At 40.4% G+C, this 17,239-nt stretch overlaps 2 protein-coding genes across 3 annotated transcripts in view; one reads left to right on the top strand and one right to left on the bottom strand.

Annotated features, from left to right (window-relative positions):
• Nucleotides 1-17,239, bottom strand: part of cxxc4 (CXXC finger 4) — a 76,036-nt gene that overhangs the window by 43,026 nt on the left and 15,771 nt on the right. The window lies entirely within an intron of this gene.
• Nucleotides 16,375-17,239, top strand: part of tet2 (tet methylcytosine dioxygenase 2) — a 30,388-nt gene continuing 29,523 nt past the window's right edge. For both annotated transcript variants that reach the window (XM_084376130.1, XM_084376129.1), the window contains exon 1: nt 16,375-16,833. The gene's annotated coding sequence lies outside the window, so the exon portion shown is untranslated. The remainder of the gene's footprint in view (nt 16,834-17,239) is intronic.

Raw genomic sequence — 17,239 nt, 5'->3', positions numbered from 1 at the left:
GTGTTTCCTCGAGCCCTGATGGATAAAAACACAGACGAGGCGCACTTTTACACTCGGTGTCAGTCATTCTGTGAGGCAGGAAAGCATAGAGGGAGGCATCTATAAAACAAACATGGTAGCAGCAGTGGAAGGGCACAAGTGGCAGGATGGGAACTGCTGCCAGACACATTACAAGGAGCTCTAATGAGGGAGCCCACACTCTCATCGCCCCCCAACCACCGCCACCACAGAGGAACGCGAGGCGGGAATTAATTGTGAGGGCGATGATGGCGAGCGAGCTGAGGAGCAGGTCATTACTGCACGCCTCCTCCTGGAGCGCCGCGGGCAGAGCGTGGAACGCCACGCTACTTGCACAATTCCCATGATCCCACAGGAGGGGGGGGGGGTTGGGGGGGGACAGATAGCAGGAGGGGGAATGAAGGGGACAGAGAGAGAGAGAGAGAGAGAGAGAGAGAGAGAGAGAGGAATAGGAAAACATACTGGAAGAGGAGGAAGCAGCTTCCTCTTTGTTGGAAAGGAAAATATAAGAAAATGTATTGATTCCTGGCAGTGTACATTATTGTAATGGTTATTTCTCTTCGCCTGATGTATACCGTAGACCTAATTTTCATTTTCCTGTCTTCGACGATGATTGTCATTAAGAAACAAGTAAAAATGTTGGAAAAAAATGACATTTTATTTGTCGCTTCAGGTCCTCCTTTCACATTTTTCTTCTTAATAAATCATCCACCGTGAGCTTGATCATTACTGGATTTAATCTGCAATATGACATTGCAAGGTGGACACTGTAAAATAAGAAAAAAAACCCGCTGCTGGGAAGATTGTTCAATAATGAAGTGCAAAGAGCAATGGCAAAAAATAATATGACACCTCGCAGTCGAGGAGAAGTAAAAAAAAAACAGCCTCACATCAAGGTAATGATCAGATTTCCTCGTGCTTCACTCTTCTAATCTGCAGCCAGTGTAATAACTGACTCTTTGTCATTTCTCTTTGTGTGCTTTGTCGCCCTTATGAAACCTGTGACATCAGATTGAATGCATTGGACACATTGCCCTCTAGTGGATGTTCAATGTATGTAGGTATAATGTATATCACAGCCAGAGACAAAAGTGACTCACGTCTAGAATTTCTGCTAATTCAACAGCAGATGTTAAGGGAGCAGGACAATTTAATTGTTGTCCTCTGTGGTGAGGACGACTCATAGCAGCACAGATCTGCACAGAAATGTATTTATAGCAACGGTAAAAACATATCATTAGTCCAGTGTGAATGTGAGTTACAGAGGCTGTGACAAATAAATATATTCATGAATTACAATAAATAAGTGAATTCAGGTAACATTTTTCACATTGATCACAAATGAGCCGATGCAGACAGAGTGCAACAGATTAACTAAAAAGGATTTTTAAACATAAATGCAACCAATCTACGCAACTGGTGCTGCAAAATTACATTCTGTCCTTAGACATGGGAAATTCATTATGACTCAGTAATTAAATACAAAAACAGATACACAAGCAAACTGACTTTTCTCTGCCTCCCCCTCTCCTCTCCCCCCCGTTAACCGAGGAGCTTTTTTGCGTTATCTTAACTTATAACGAGAGAGCACAGACACACCTCTTTGATGATGTATTTAACGACCCCATTCAGTGCTTTTCCTTTTTCACGACTTTCATGACTCGAAACCCTAATGAGACCAGTGCTGTTGCCTTGGGGATGGCCAAGCCCATTGCATTAGCACATGAAATCATTTAGGCCATGTCTCCCGGAATAAAAATATCATTATGGTGAAGCTCTCTGTAAAAGTGAGCTGAAAGCCTGCTGATGCCAAGTGTTTTTTTTGTTTTTTTTTGTCTAGATGAAGTATTCCAAAGAGCCGGGAAGGGACACAGTGTGACAGGACCTAAACTGCTCTCTGGCTCGCTTTGCTGTTGCATATAAGACTACCAAAAAAAAAAAAAACAACAAAAAAACACTACAGCGTAGAGCTTTATGTGAAGCTGAATTTAACCAAAAGTCAAAGATCTCAAGTTGGATGTTCTGCCTTGTCCACATAGAGACTTAACCATTGATGTATTTCTATTTTAAGGGCTATTCTTGGTCTGCTTCAAACTTACATCCTTCAGAAAAGTATGGAAAGTTTTTGCTCCGAGGATTTATTCTCACCAACTGTCCCCAAAGTCTGAACTGAATTGGTAAAAAGGGCGTTTAAGTATGCTGCTCCTTTTGTTTGGAATCAGCTGCAAAATGACCTGAATCTTCAGTAGCTTGTCTCACTGGATGCATTAAAGCATATGACGAGCATTGTAGAAGAACAGTTCATATACACGCAGTATTTTAAAGCAGGTATTTCAGCATATGGAGTAAAACTGTGGAGTTTAATTAAAATGCTCCTCAAATATTTGATTTAAGACAATTTAAAAAAGACAAAAACATAATGAGACAATATGAACTTGAGTTACATTTATGTTCAGATGACTAATCGATTGTAGCTGTGTTTGTATTGTTGAATTTTATATGATTTGTAAAAAGAAAAAGGTGAACAACAAAGGGATGGTCAGTTGTATCTACAGTATCTTATGTTATCATTAAAAAAGTGGCAAATAAAATAACTTTTTTTCCTTTTCCTGCTTCTGTTTGTTCATGGAATGTGTACCAGTGGGTGTAAGAGTATTATTTGTCTTTTTTTTAAATTTTAAACAGAAATTAGTAAGATAAGCCAAATATGAACGGATGAATGAATGAATGAGAAGTGATTCTACAGTACAGTACAGTACATTTGGCTGGAGATGTCAGGTTCACGACCATCACCTATTGAAACCCGCAGGTTTCGGTTTGTTACGTGATGTAGAACGGATCGTAGATGAAGTCTATGGCATGTTTTATTGATCATAATCATTATGTGATGATTTAAATTGACTTTTTTTTCAGTAAAATGTTCATTTCCAATGAGTTTAGACCATTATAAAAAAAAAGTTTCTTTAGGAAGGGAAACGTTTTATGTGAAATATTTCATGTTCTAGGTTTTGCAATGTAAACTTCTATGTGAGAAGTTCGTCATCGCTGCAAAGATGTTTTTAGTGCCTCGTATGTCCATGTGTGCTTGACACTGGTGTATCTGCACGAGGGTAGACAGGCCTGGTCTAACTTGTGATTTTTGCTCTGACAATGATAAGTCCTGGTTTTAAATTAAAACAAATGTGCATGTTTTAACTCAACTTGTCTTAAATTATGTGAAACACCAACAACTGCGATGGAATACGATTGGATGTGCTGTTTAACTTTTGATTTGACAGTTACCTGTCTTGAACAGACTTTGTGTTATACAGTATGTCTTGTTTTATATGTTGTGTTTTTGCTGTGTGTGGACCACAGGAAGGGTAGGTGCTATCTTACTGGCTAGGGATAAAAAAAACGAGAATGAAAACAGAAAGTCTGAGTCACAGTGACGCTTAACTGACTTATTTTTGACCTCTTGATAGCCACATCAAAAGCTTTGTCTTTATGAGAAATTCTAATGTGATCTGAGTCAGGAATCCCCTTTAACTGACCATTTTATGCAATATTTGTTGGCATCATTAACCTGATCTAATTCTCCCTGTTTGGTGTATCAGGACAACACTTGTGTTGTCATGTCTTGTCTTATTATGAGACTTTACCAGTCAGTCATGTGACACAATTGTGTTCACAGCTCAGATCCCCCGTTTGCTTGACCTCACTGTAAGGGAGGTCTGGCTCACCCAGACGACGCTTTTATCACAACCACATCATAGAGCTACAAAGCATCACGGCTCTACAAGCATTCAGCACTCGATAATCTATGAGTCATCTTGAACCTCGGCTGCGGCAGGATTGAGACTGAAGGTCAAAGGTCAGACCACATCACAGGGACTCAAACATCCTCTCTGTTTGTTGCTTTCTGCAGATTTGTCCTGATGAACCTGAAGGATGTATGCACCCTACACGCTATCCAACTGAGAAGATGAGAGTTTTAATAGGGTTTTTTTTAAACACCACCTACAGTCTGTATGCAAATTATTATAGTGATATTATGTGTTAGATGGAGGGCTGAATGTGGGCTGGAAGAGTTGGATCAAATGGAGGTTATTGATGAATGAAGGCCGGAAGAACGGCTTTAAAAAAAACAAACAAAAAAACAACAACAATTTCGCTCGAGACAAGTGTTGAGCACCATTTAAGAAACAATCAAGAATCTGGAAATCGATGTCCGTACAAACTCACCTGAAAATGCATGTCACGTTACCATTCAAGTACACGTGGAAACAGAGGGTGGACTGTTCATTTTGCAGTTGGTTGCTTTTAATAACAGAAAATACTACTTTTACTCTGATTTACTTACAAAATGCTTCGCACATGCGCATGAAAAACATAATAAACAAATAAGGTAAGAATACATTTGAATTTAAAATCCAGCATGATGAGAGACAGACCAAACAGGTTGAATCAAAACAAAGACAGGGATGGAGATCTGTACAAAGACTCGACTATAAGGATGAGTTTTTAGAAGACAGTCCAAAATACCTGATCCAAGATGATTCCAGAGGGTCGGGGCTAAATCAGCAGCTGTGGCCACCTTTTGTTTTGTTTTTAAATTTTATTTTGGAAATGGTTTTGAATGGAAGGGACGTGAGATGTGTTTTCAGATTTTGTCAACTTAGTGTGGATGTAGCTTGTGACAAACAGGTGAGAAAAGGGGTCAGACACACAAATAGCAATAAAACCTTTGTTATTTTTATCAGCAACACAAAGGTTTAAGTTTAAGCATTATATTGTTTGCTCACCTGTTTGTAGTCGCAAAAATATCCTTTTAAATGTTCTGAACCCTTGTAAAATGTGCTTGTTCGTGTTGACTGAAAGATAGGTTGAGGATTATGTCCGTCTTTAAACAGTCAGGTGCACATATGTAGATTAAAACGTGTTTTGCTCGCTGCAATCATTCCCCCTCTCTATTCAGAGATCCATTTCCTCATGCTTTTCCAGTGGATGTGATGGGAGACAAAATAAACAGTCCTTATTCTGTGATATACTCCAAAGTTTATCTGAATATATGTCTTCAGCAGTCTGAGACGGACAAATCAAAGAAGTATCTTCCAAAGGTCCAGCCCTTTTAGTACAACATTCCCTCTTTATGTTAATACAGAACCAATCACAATGTTTGTTTACGATAACATCCCTGAAGAAAACCCCTGCAGAGAGCAAACAGGGGCAAGGAACAACTGGGATATACTGTCAACTGAAGAGAAAATTGTTAAGTCTTGTTAAGTTGTGCAGTGGGGTGTCGGGTAAAGATAGAGAGTGGAGAAGGTTTGGAGTTGCAGAGCAAACATGCTCAAAGAAAACTGACAGAATCAGCATCTGAAAAGGGACGAGACCTGCAGTGAGGCTTCACTGTTGGGTCACTTTGATTTATCAAGGCAAGCTAGTCCACTCCAAAAAACATTTCTGTCTAAAACATTGACGTTAAGTATTTTAATTATGTGTAAATGTTCCTTTAATTCTATTATGTAGAAGTTCAACGTAAAGTGTCACAATTAACGCAAAGTTTTTCTATCATGTTGAGTAGATAGATACATTTAATAACGAGAAGTGTGATTTATTACAGGAAACAGACTATCTGATCTGAAAGGCATTACTTTTGTGTGTAATACTTAATAACACAGTAAGTTCCCCTTAACTTTATGTGTAATAATTGCTTAAGGTTTATGTATAAGTCTGCATTTATACAATTTAATCAGACAGAGTTATCTAGTTTAGTCAAATTGACTCAACATGATGGAAAAACTTTGCATTAAATGTGACACTTGAACTGATGTAATAAAATGATGTGGAAAATTCACATGTAATTAAAATTCTTAAAGTCAACATCTTAGGTTATTTTCTTGAGTGGGCATAAAATAAGCACAGCAGAAAAGTCAGATAGTTCCGACTGATGTGTTTAATCACCTTGATATATTAGGGATGAACGATGATATCTGCATGTCATCGGTATCGGCCGAAACAGGCTTTAAAATGAAATATCAGCATCGGCCCAAAATGGACTTTTCTGTTAATATGACAGGCCGATGAGATGACGCTTTAATTATGGGAACCGTTAGCTAAGTAGTTTTCTTATTTTGCCCTGTGAATGAATAGCATTGTATGTCTGCATCTGCCACTGAGCCATCAGGGTAAGAGCAGGCATAATAACATGTTATTCCACTTCAGGAGAGACTTGATGTTCTCTGCAATTAGGTGGGGAAAAAAAATCTGTCCGTATAATAGAAGTGGCATCGTCAATCAGCCAAAATGAGTTGCAAAATATCAGAATAATGACATCTGCAAAAATTCAATATCGTACATTACAAATATAAACTATATCTTATATACTTTATTCACATTTTATATAAAAACTTTACAGTTACGGCTGAATATGAAAACAGAATTAAACAACTTTGCCGATTTCACGTATCTTATTAAAATTAAAATCAACGGCCAGATGTGACCAGAAGTTATTGTTGGTGCGACGTCGTGGTGATTCAGTCTATACCACTGCAGCACAGCAAGGAAAGACCGTCCAGGAGAAACACAACTAATTCTGTATCAAAAAGACTAAACTCAGTCTTGTGCAATCAGATAAACTAAATACATTTTTACACAGAGTGAGGTCTGTGGATTTTGTCTCCCAGGAACAAATCTTGTATCCGCCAGTATGAAGAGGAAAAATGGTTGCAGCATGCAAAAACTCTGTCAGTGTACATACGTTTTCAGACTGACTTGAAAAAACGTGAACCTCCCCTTTAATACCTTAAAGACTAAACCTTTAACAAATTGTCTTTTGAAAAATGAAGTTCATCCTACATCCTGAGCTGCAGGCTTTACATCCTCTCCTTCCTTTGCTGAACCGCAGACCTGCAACATTTCAATTCACCCACAAATATCTGCAGCACCACAAAACATGATAATTTATGTAAGTGCTTGTTTGTGTGTTTGTGAGTGGAGGAGGAGGGTGGAGGGGCATACCAGGGAGCGCTCGTGTTTGTGCGTAAATCATGTCTAACCATATGCTGCCTTCCTCCGCAGCAAACACGCAGCTGAAATTGATCGTCAACCATCTCCTGCTCACAACAGCGTGGGCAGAGGGAGAGCAAGGTCACAGCCAAGGACTTGCCACAATCAGTGACGGGCTGCGGAGGGGGGCTTATGTGTCACGCCACAGCTGTTACGCTACGTTCTCTGAGTCACAAGCACATCTTTACTGCTGCAAAACATCACCTTAATTACCTTAATGCCAGGCTGTCTCTCCCCGTCTGGATGAATTCTGCTCTGGATGCCTTAATCTGAGCCTAATCTCCACCATCCTCACACACTGTTTTGGGAGTAAAATCATAGCTTTGCCTTTCTTATCTGTTTTTATTTCCTGTCAGGTTTAAGTGGTTTATGGTTCAGCAGTTCTGAGGAAGGGAGGTTTGTCTGGTGATAGACAACATGGCTGGGGGGGCGGCTGTTGCGCTGTGTGCTCGTCATGCTGAACCAAGCCCGGAGCAGGTGAAGGGTTGATTTCATGTCTGTGCTATCTAGAAGGACCGTCTCAGCTGCCAATGCATAGATAAGCAAGGAGGAGGCAGCTGCTGCTGCTGCTGCTGCTGCTGCTGTGCAGCTGTGTGACTGTTTCTGAAGCACGAGCTGCAGGCAGCTCAACAGGCTGCCGGTGCAGCAGCCTGACTAACAAGTTGAGCGACAATCTTGAGTAATTGCAATGTTTTTCTATCCTACCTACAGAAGTCTGAGCTGGGTGCAAACGTTCACTCCTTTTGAAAACAACAGTATTTGTGTGCCAGAGTAAGAATTAAACATCTGATTTTATGCTTACAGATGTGAACATATGCACTATTAATTCATAGATGGGTGACAAATTGGTGGTGACACACAACAGCATGATTCATCGTCACCGGTCTATATAAACACATTAAGATCCACTGCTGGTTTTATGAGTACAGCAATATTTGTGAGTCTTTGTTTAAACACTACGGTTCTTTGGAATCAGTGAGCGTTTACTGTTGTTTTTCTAAGAACCCATCCACACCACACAACCATATTAATATAGGCTATGCATGTCTTTGTTAAGTTCTCTGTGGGACTGAAATGAGCTGTATTTTGTAGGCCTACTGAAGCCTGATCCTCCGAGCACACTTTAATTTACATTCCTGAAACACACATGTCCATGCATTCCTTGTTCTGTGGACTACAACAAAAAGGCACAGAAAAATAGATTTTTGTCTTGTTATGTAATTATTGACTACATTATAGAAGGTATAGATCTATTGTGTTTCATATGAATTAGCCTACAATTAAAAATATGTATTCCTATCGCAAGACAGGTGCCATTCTGCCTGCAAGTAACTTTTTCCCCTAAGACAGAATTTGGCTGGTACACTTTTAGCCGAGTCATTTTTTTTAACGCAGAACTCGTGACTTGTACCAGACTTGTGGTGTAGTTACTTCCTTCTTCCATTACCAACACTTTTTGAAGCAATTCTGTGGAATACTAAACCCACATGTCCTGCCTTCTTGAAAAAAAAAGTATGCAACATCTTACTTGAGTAAAAGTAAAGAAATCATGAATTAATATAACTTTGGTAGAAGTAATCCAATATTAAATGTATTTAAGTTAAAAAAAACAAAATAAATCTGGCAATAAATGTACCAAAAGTGCAAGTAAAAGTAAATTATATATAAATGTACATGTATGAATATAATGAAAACTATGGGTCGACAGAAAATCAGCCTGGCCAATTAATGGACCACATATCCAGAATTGTTTTACATTTATCGAAATCACTGTTTTGTTTTATCATCTGAATGCTGATAAAAATGTAATTGAATTTTAAAATGTACTATTTTGTCTTTGATGCAGCATCCAATCTGCAAAATAACTAGTTTCTAAAGTTATCAATTAAATGTAGTGGAGTAAAAAAAAAATTCTATTTGGAGTGGAAGTATAAAGGAGCAGAACATGGAAAAATATTAAGTACATGTACCTCAAAACTGTTTTTAAGTACAGTACTTGAGTAAATATACTACTGCTACAGTCCATCAATGATGACACAGATACATAACCTACAGTGAGCTTTCAAAGCTACTTTCCCTTACACTGCTATCATAATATTCACATGACAAACAGGGACTCGAGCAGGAATGAAAGGGTGTGACTGTGTTTCTGGCTGCTGCCGCAGAGCGTTTGCTGTCGGGACATTTGGCAGGCAGGTGGGGGCCGAACCGTAGGAGGCCACCTGTAGGAGGACGGTGAATCAGGATGTTGTTTAGACAGTGTGGGGACATTAAAGGCTGCTGCTGCAGTGTGATGTGACATTAACAGTCACAAATGTCAAGTGCCAGCTGTCTGCACATGGAGTGGCTGCCTCTCGTGTTTGTTCATTTACAGCTGCAGATCGTATCTCTGTTGAAAGAACAACTCTGTGCCTCTTGCAAAACAATCCTGCAGATTTCTCTCACTTTCATTTTTTACTTTAGTTCTCTCACTTCAGACTGGAATACATAGACTAGAATATATACATAAAATAGGAACTGAAAACATGTGCTTTAAGGTGCAGAGGGTTGATGAAAACTGGATTTCTTTTGTAAATTCCAAAACTGCAAGCAGGTTTCACAACAGGTTTTAGTATGACTGCAGGCAACTCACTGAGAGGAAACACAAGCCAGCTCATACTGAAGAACTCAAGCCTTTAAGAGGAGGATCAGATGCATTGTAGGTCAACATGCTTCACCAGCAGGGGTCATCATTCGCTCCGTGCCAAACACCAGAGAATGTAGTTAAACAGTGGGGACTGGATGCTTTTTAAGTGTGCAGCCTGTCGACTCCACACTAAACCTGATCAGCCTGGGAATTGTGTGTACTTCTATGAAAGTGTGTGACACAGATGTACAGTGGACAGGAATAGTTTTTGTTGCATTTTCTGTTGATGTTAAACATGTTTTTAACCCCCAAAGGGACTGACTATCTCAGATGCAGGAGGCGCTTATGGAAAGTTACTTGAGAAAACAAGATGCCGCACACCGCTTTTGCTCAGCATCACAATTTATTGATAATACTAACTTTTCTGTCCCCTTAAACCTTAGTCCAGACTGTTTAAAACAATTCCTACAACCAGGCATGTGACTCAACTCGTGGCTCGAGTCTGATGTCATTTTTTCTTGGGCAAGTCAAGTCAAGTCACAGAAGAGCTGCAGTATCCGGTCTTACTAAAGAGAGAAGACAAGGTTAAAGTGTCTAATAATGATATTATCGGACAATTTTACTAACCTGTATAGAAAGTATTACAATGAATTTAATTTATATTCTAACTATTGGTTTTGCGAGAAATACATTTAAACACACAAAGAACAGATAACTTATTTATTTCTTAATTTCTTCTCAACCAAAAGAATATTTCCTCCCCATCCCTCTGACATACACTGACATACACCTCCACTCACAAACACACAAACAACACTGACACACAACTCCACTCACAAACACACAAACAACACTGACACACACCTCCACTCACAAACACACAAACAACACTGACATACTGACATTTCTCAGACTTGAGTCAGCTTTTCTGTCACACCCAGTTGCAAGTAATAACAAGAGTGACTCGAGACCACATCTCTGCCTACAACAACGATCTGACATAGATCATGTTCCAACATCACGCATGACACTACTTTTTCACTTTTCAATAGAATTTTTCCACTTTTTACAATATGAGGTGCAATATTACCTTTTATTACTACTCCATAGCATTCTACAGTATATACAAAACCCTTTTCCAATTTAGTTCTAACTGTAGTTTTTCCTTAATTCATCTTAATTCTTACTATATTTGGCACTGATGTCTGCATTAACTCCTTTTACAGTATTTTATTTAGTTTATTGTGTTTTTGTACGTCTTATTTTTCTACCTTATATCTCATTTTATGTTCTGCCCATTCTTTGTGCACAGGTGTGTGTGTGAATTATTCTTCTGTGTGAGTGTCTCTCAATAACTGAAAATGACACGTGTTCAATTTGTCACATCATATTCCACATAAAAGAAAAAGACAGAAAAGTAGAGCCGTAATATTAATATTACAATATTAATGAGGTAATAATACAAACTCAGTAATATTTATTTTTTCTTTAACTAAATAAACAATCTGTTTTTCGGGGGAAAATAAGGTCCCCTGAACACTCTTTGAGGCTAGAAAGGTGGCAGGGTCCGCTAAATATAAACAAAGTACAACAGTATGAAGTTGTGTTGTCCTTTAAGGTCTGTTTGTTTATTTAGTCAGCCATGAAAACAAAGAGAAGTTTTTTTTTAGTTTGTTTAGGCATAAAAAAATGTCTTCCCCAAAACTACATACTGCACCTTTAACATTGCTAATTCTTGATTGTTCATATGTGTAAAACTTTCATTTCATTTTCTTTCATTTTTACTACCTTTCCTCTTTTGGTTTATGGAAGCTGTAACAGGCTAAGTAGCTTCAATCTGCCCCCAAAAAAGAAACTGTGTCACAGCAGTGACCCAGGCACTGATTCCCCTCTGGGAACAAGAGATGGGTGAGAAGCTTGTATCACACAGCTGGTGAAAAGGGCTTCCCCGCTCTTAATAGAGGGCCGTGCCTACAGAGCCTTCAGATGGGGGGCGGTCTTGTATTAAGGGGAGGATGGAAGCACCTGCAGCCTGAATGCGGGAACCAGCTCTTAAACCTCTCAGGAGCAGTTGGTCGCCACGGGAACAGCGGCAGGCCGTGATTGGCCTTGTCCAACCCTGCTGTGCCCGGGGAGGAACTCTGTGAATGGTGAGATGGCACATGCACCGCAGACAGAGAGGCGCTGTGAAGCGGGGCAAAGTCCTGCGATTGCAAATGTGCAGAAATTTGGATAAAACAGCACAAATATTTTCTAACTCTGTGCCTTTAGGAGCTCAGCAAGTGCTCTCCAGTTACTCTCTCTCTCTTTCATTAAAACCCCCGACCCCCAGCGGACCCCCTGCTGTGGCTTAAACAATTAGGCTATGTGAGACCCACACTAACGACTCTCCCTTGTCTTTTAAGATAACTACGGGAGGAGGGGCAGCAGTGGGTGACATCTTGTTAGGGGGGGGGGTCCAGTGGTCGGTCGCTTGCTTGAGGATACCTTGTTATTACCCTACATAAAGAGTTTGTCTGTGTGTGTTTAGATTGCCCCAGGTGAGGTGTTTGCTAATACCACCGGTGCTTGTGAGAAGCGCTGGTTTTCTCAGCTTCACAACGAGCCCCCAGCAGCTCTGTCGCGCCTCAGATGTCACCTTTTTCTCCCCACCTCCAGAAGAAAGTTGTAAATCTCAGTGGCTTCATCGCAAGCCGCTGATTTGAGTCTCCACCTTATTTAGGAGCAAATGAGTCACACCAAATATAAAAAACAAAACATTTCAAGGCAGCAGAGTGAGGTCATGTCGAAGGTAATGTGAGTTCATTCAAAAACAGTCGTTACTTAGTTGTTTGACAATTGTGTGTTCTCCTCGTCCACACGAACATGGAATACATTTCTTTTCCTCTACCGCTTTTAGCTAATCAGTTTTACAGTGCTTTTATTTTTTATTGCATTGATTATAAAATTGCCTGTACTTCTATTAAACTTTCCTGGATTTTCTTTCCATCTTATCGGTATATTTATATTACCTTTGTGTGTAAAGCACTTTGAATAAAAAACCTCTGTGTTTGATAACGTGCTATATAAATAAACATGTCTTTCCTAAATAGTTTTAAACAGGGTTTCAGGACAACAAAGACCTGTTTTTGGAGGTAAAAAGCACCAGTATGCTGTGGACAGAAGGCCAAAATGACAAAAAGAGAATTAAAGTGAAGCTTGTGCTTGAAGCGTGTGTTCGTGGCCTGATGGTGAGATATGAAACCAACTGACAACAATCCTCTCGGCAGAGCTCTGCGCGAAAAACACTAAGAGTTGTGTCTTCATTCAGATTTTGTGGGGAAAACCTGGTTGTTCCTAAAATACAAGTCAAACAGAGGCCAATTCAATTTGAATTTCATGAAAAAACATTCAAATACTCAATTTAAAGGATTGTGAGCGAGGTAATTCACCTAAAAAATATAGGGTTGCGAAGAACTTTACGTTCTCTATTAATTTTAAAGGACAGTTGACAGTATTTCAGCTGACTACATCAGCCTTGTGGGTGGGAATTCAACATTAAACTGTAAGTTGTCTTTATCATTCAGTAGACTTTGTGACTTTTGTCAGTTACATTTTTGTAAATGGCAAGTCAAATGTTAAAAGGATGACTCATTTCCCTCTGTGGTCTCACCACCCACTTTGATAATGTGCACTGACGCTTTAAAGCCACGGTTTTACATGAAAGAGCAAAAAAAATAGCCTGTTTAGGGAGTGGGACTATAAACCACCACAGTGACACGCAGATCTGAAGAGCACAGGCCCAGATCTTTGACCTCAGGAGGCAGAGAGATCCTCTCTTTGATTTGTTTGGCATAAATCAGTACAAGCGCCAGCCCCACGAGAACACCAGTTAACATCCTCCACTAATGCTCATCGTCATCTTTAGGTGTGAAATCAGTCAAGTGACAAGTGTGCCTAAATTTTGATGACCCTGGGTCAGCGTGGGGCCGCGGCTGTGTGTTTGCAGATGAGGTGACGGCACATGCCTGCAGTCCTTTGAAATGTGACAAGGTGAGAGCAATGGTGAGATAATCTCTGATTTACGAGTTACAGTAGCTTTCAGGGGAGGCAAGCCAAGGGTGGCCGCTGGCAATACACATGGCAGGAGTCAATACGGCCATTTTTAGTTGCAAGCAGGATAAATGCACCTTTGGAGTGCTGCGTCTACAAAATCAAGCCCTGCACATTTAAACAGTAACAAATACATTCATTTATTTAAAGATGAAAAATAAACAAGCCTGTTGCCTGTGAATATCAACCCGTGTTTTCACCCTTAATGCGACTAACTGAACAGAGAGATATCTAACATGGACAACAAGCACGAAAACTTTGAAGTTTGAACACTGTTGTTTTACAAGACAAGTTGACTGAGTGCACTTCCTTGTTTACAGCTGCCTGAGGGGAGCTGGAAGGAAGCTGACCAGTCTAAACAACATCTGAAAGCCCTACAGCATCGATCACTGGGACGCTTCATTGCGGCAGTGGTAGGTTTACTGTCTTGCTCAGGGGCGCTTTGATGGCAATTGCTAAGTGTAGGGAAAGGAGGCTTTTCATTTATTCAAGATCTTCACAACTCATCTGGGGATTTAAGTTGAGTGGGACAGGAGTTTCACTAACTATCACTAGAGCTGCAACTAACAATTATTTTTGTTTTTCAAGAAATGTTCCACCTTAAAAAATGCCAGTAGTCACGCCTGACTCGGGCTAACAGGCTGGCTTCTACTAATGCCTGCTAGGTTACAGTGGTGGAATGTAACTAAGTACATATACTCATGTACTGTACTCAAGTACAATTTTGAGGTACTTGTGGGCTACTTGTCTTTTTTCATCTTATTAAAACAAAGTAAATATAGTCATTCAAAAAAAGATGTTTTGGCTGATTGCTGCATCACATTCTCGACGTGATGAAGTCAGCCTAACATGTAATTACTAAACAAATGCCACTGCACCCCTGGACATCCTGAAATGTCTTGTGTTGACATTCTCAACTGTCACAGATGACTAAAGAAACCAGAAAATCCACATTACCTTTATGTAACGAAGCACTAACATCACAGGGCAAACACAAACTCGCCACTGTCAGCTGTCCACTGGAAACTGGGTCAACATCTTATCACCCAGAAATAGAGCAGAGTGACCACTTACTGATATCAGCTCAGTTGCTTTTACACTTAACACTGCTTCAGTACTTACTGTGGTCCCTTGATTAAAATAATACTACCTGACACAACAGATGAACAGTTCATAAAGGCTGTATACTGTTGTGGTGCATGTGCACTCAAGTTATCAGGACCTTCTGTCTGATATCCAGTTACAGCTTTTATTTCACAATCAAGGAATAAAGACACCAGAAGCTTTCTCAGGTGGTCCTTATGGGTTCTTTTAACCTGTATCTCCTCCTTTTTGTTCAGTTAAAGAGGAAATCAATTAGTTATTTTACCCAGATTCATCTAAACAAAGTCCTTTGGGTGATATTCTACAGGTTGACTGACCAGTGAACTAAACCCACAATCCAACTGTATAATGTGGTTTAAAAAATGTACACTTAACCAGTTCAACAGCTGACTTATGTAAAGCCAGAAGCCAGACCTGATGTAAAAGGGTCTATTTTGTCTTAACAGGATCTGTGTCGCAGCTAGAGTGACTCCTCCTCCCTCCCTCCCTGCCTCTTCCCCTCCCCCATTCTGTGTAAAAACAAATCTCCTTTTCTGCTCTGCGCCTGAAACTATTGAGTCAACAAATGTCACTGCACCAAGGCAGGGGCTGCTGGGAAAGAGGTGGGGTCTCCCTTTAAGCCTTAACTGCAGCTAAAGGGAGATTATTTTCAGACAAGACCCACCTGTTAGTGAAGTAAAAAGAGAATTGAATAGTTAAGAGGACGGGGGTGTCGGTGACTATTGATCATTGTGGTTAAAGCTGTTACCGCATGTTAAAAAAAGGTTTTTTTCCCCCAGAAAAACTCATGATTAGTGCTGCCATCAATTGAACTGTTTGTACGATTATGACCTTTAAATTCAAAGACGCAAACACGCTCATGCACACACCGAACCTCAGTCTGACAGCTCTTTGTGAAAGAGAACCCACAACAAAAACCACAGCTGAAGTGACACTACTCCATTACAACACATTTTCACTCGGGTTATTTCAACAACTTTCCGGGGCTGAATTTCTTTTCAATCACCCTCAGCCCCCTTTTCTCTCACACACTGCTCTCTCTATCTCTCTCTCAAGCCCACGTGGCCAGTGTCAACAGGAGGTGGGTCTTGGCAGACACATGAAGCAAAGTAGGCTATGTAGAGTTGTCTTACACTCTAAAAATGAGCCAGCCAGCCGGGGCGAGGCGTGCCAAAATAAGACACAGCCGCTGCTCAACTGGTTGGACTCCAAACCGGCCACCTCTGATCGTTTTGCTCGCAATAATGAGCGCTATTACACTACAGGGGAAGTCATGTGTGACACAGAAAGAAGGAAAATGAAAGAAGGAAGTTGAGAAAGACAGAGTGAAAAGGGAGGGAAAAACCCTGAGTCACTCAGCTTCCTGTCTGAGAAAAGGAAGGGGGTGGAGGCATCTTGTGCTCAGCCACAGTCAGACAGTTGAGACCGGTGCAATATTCAGCATAAAATGCACTGGGGGGTGGAGTCCTGTCCTGCTCACTGAATCCAGTCCAGTGCTTCAGGGCAGCCATCATAGTGTGCACTATTGTGTGCGGCTGAGGGAAGAAGAAAAAAAGAGGAGGGAGCAGAGGAGGGAAAGAAAACCTGTCTCTTTGTGTGGGAAGGTCTCAGCAGGAAAGTGATTTTGTGATTATTTGAGTTTGCCAGCAAAGCGAGGCTCTTCCCACCGACCTGCAGCTTCATCTTGTCTACTCTGCGCCTCCTTTGCCTTTACGCCAGAGTCACATATGAGCGTGCTTCTCAGGCCGGCAAACAGCGACACCCGGGCTTCTCCTGATGATGAGAGCTGACGTCAGACCGGTTTCCATGAATATTGATGTGGAGGATAGTCTGTTTCATAGAAGAACAGAAAGAGGCAAGATGGCTGCCCTTTAGGATTTGTTAAAGAGGAGATCCAGACGGTTTGTTGGAATTTCTACAAAGTGGAGGGACGTAAAAAGGAGGTGAGAATTTGATTAGTGTGTTAATACTCTGCTCACCCCTTTCCTTACCTTTAACCTCGGGTGTATTTTTGGTGTTTTGTGTAGCAGGCGAGGGATAGCAAATGTCCCCCACCGTAAAAGCAAGAGCCAACATAATAAGGAGGGGATATTAGATAAAGCTACTCCAACATGGCTGACGATTTTCTTTCTTTTTTTTTTTTTGGTGCCGGCTGAAACTGAAAGACACCTCCTGTGTTTTCCTGTGTGTTGTGTTCACTCAACATTCTTGCTGCTTTTGAACGCATCATAGAAAATGGTGTACTTAGACTGCTTGTTCAGTAGTTTTTTTTTTTTTTGTCTTTAAGAATAATTTAAATGCCTGTGTGAAGCTCTCTGTCCTTACTCAACATTTCAACACAGCTTTTTT

The sequence above is a fragment of the Pagrus pagrus genome (assembly GCF_965226575.1).
Source record: "Pagrus pagrus genome assembly, chromosome: 2".
Taxonomy (NCBI): Eukaryota; Metazoa; Chordata; class Actinopteri; order Spariformes; family Sparidae; genus Pagrus; species Pagrus pagrus.
The sequence above is the reverse complement of the archived record's forward strand: the minus strand, read 5'-3'. Positions and strand labels throughout refer to the sequence as shown.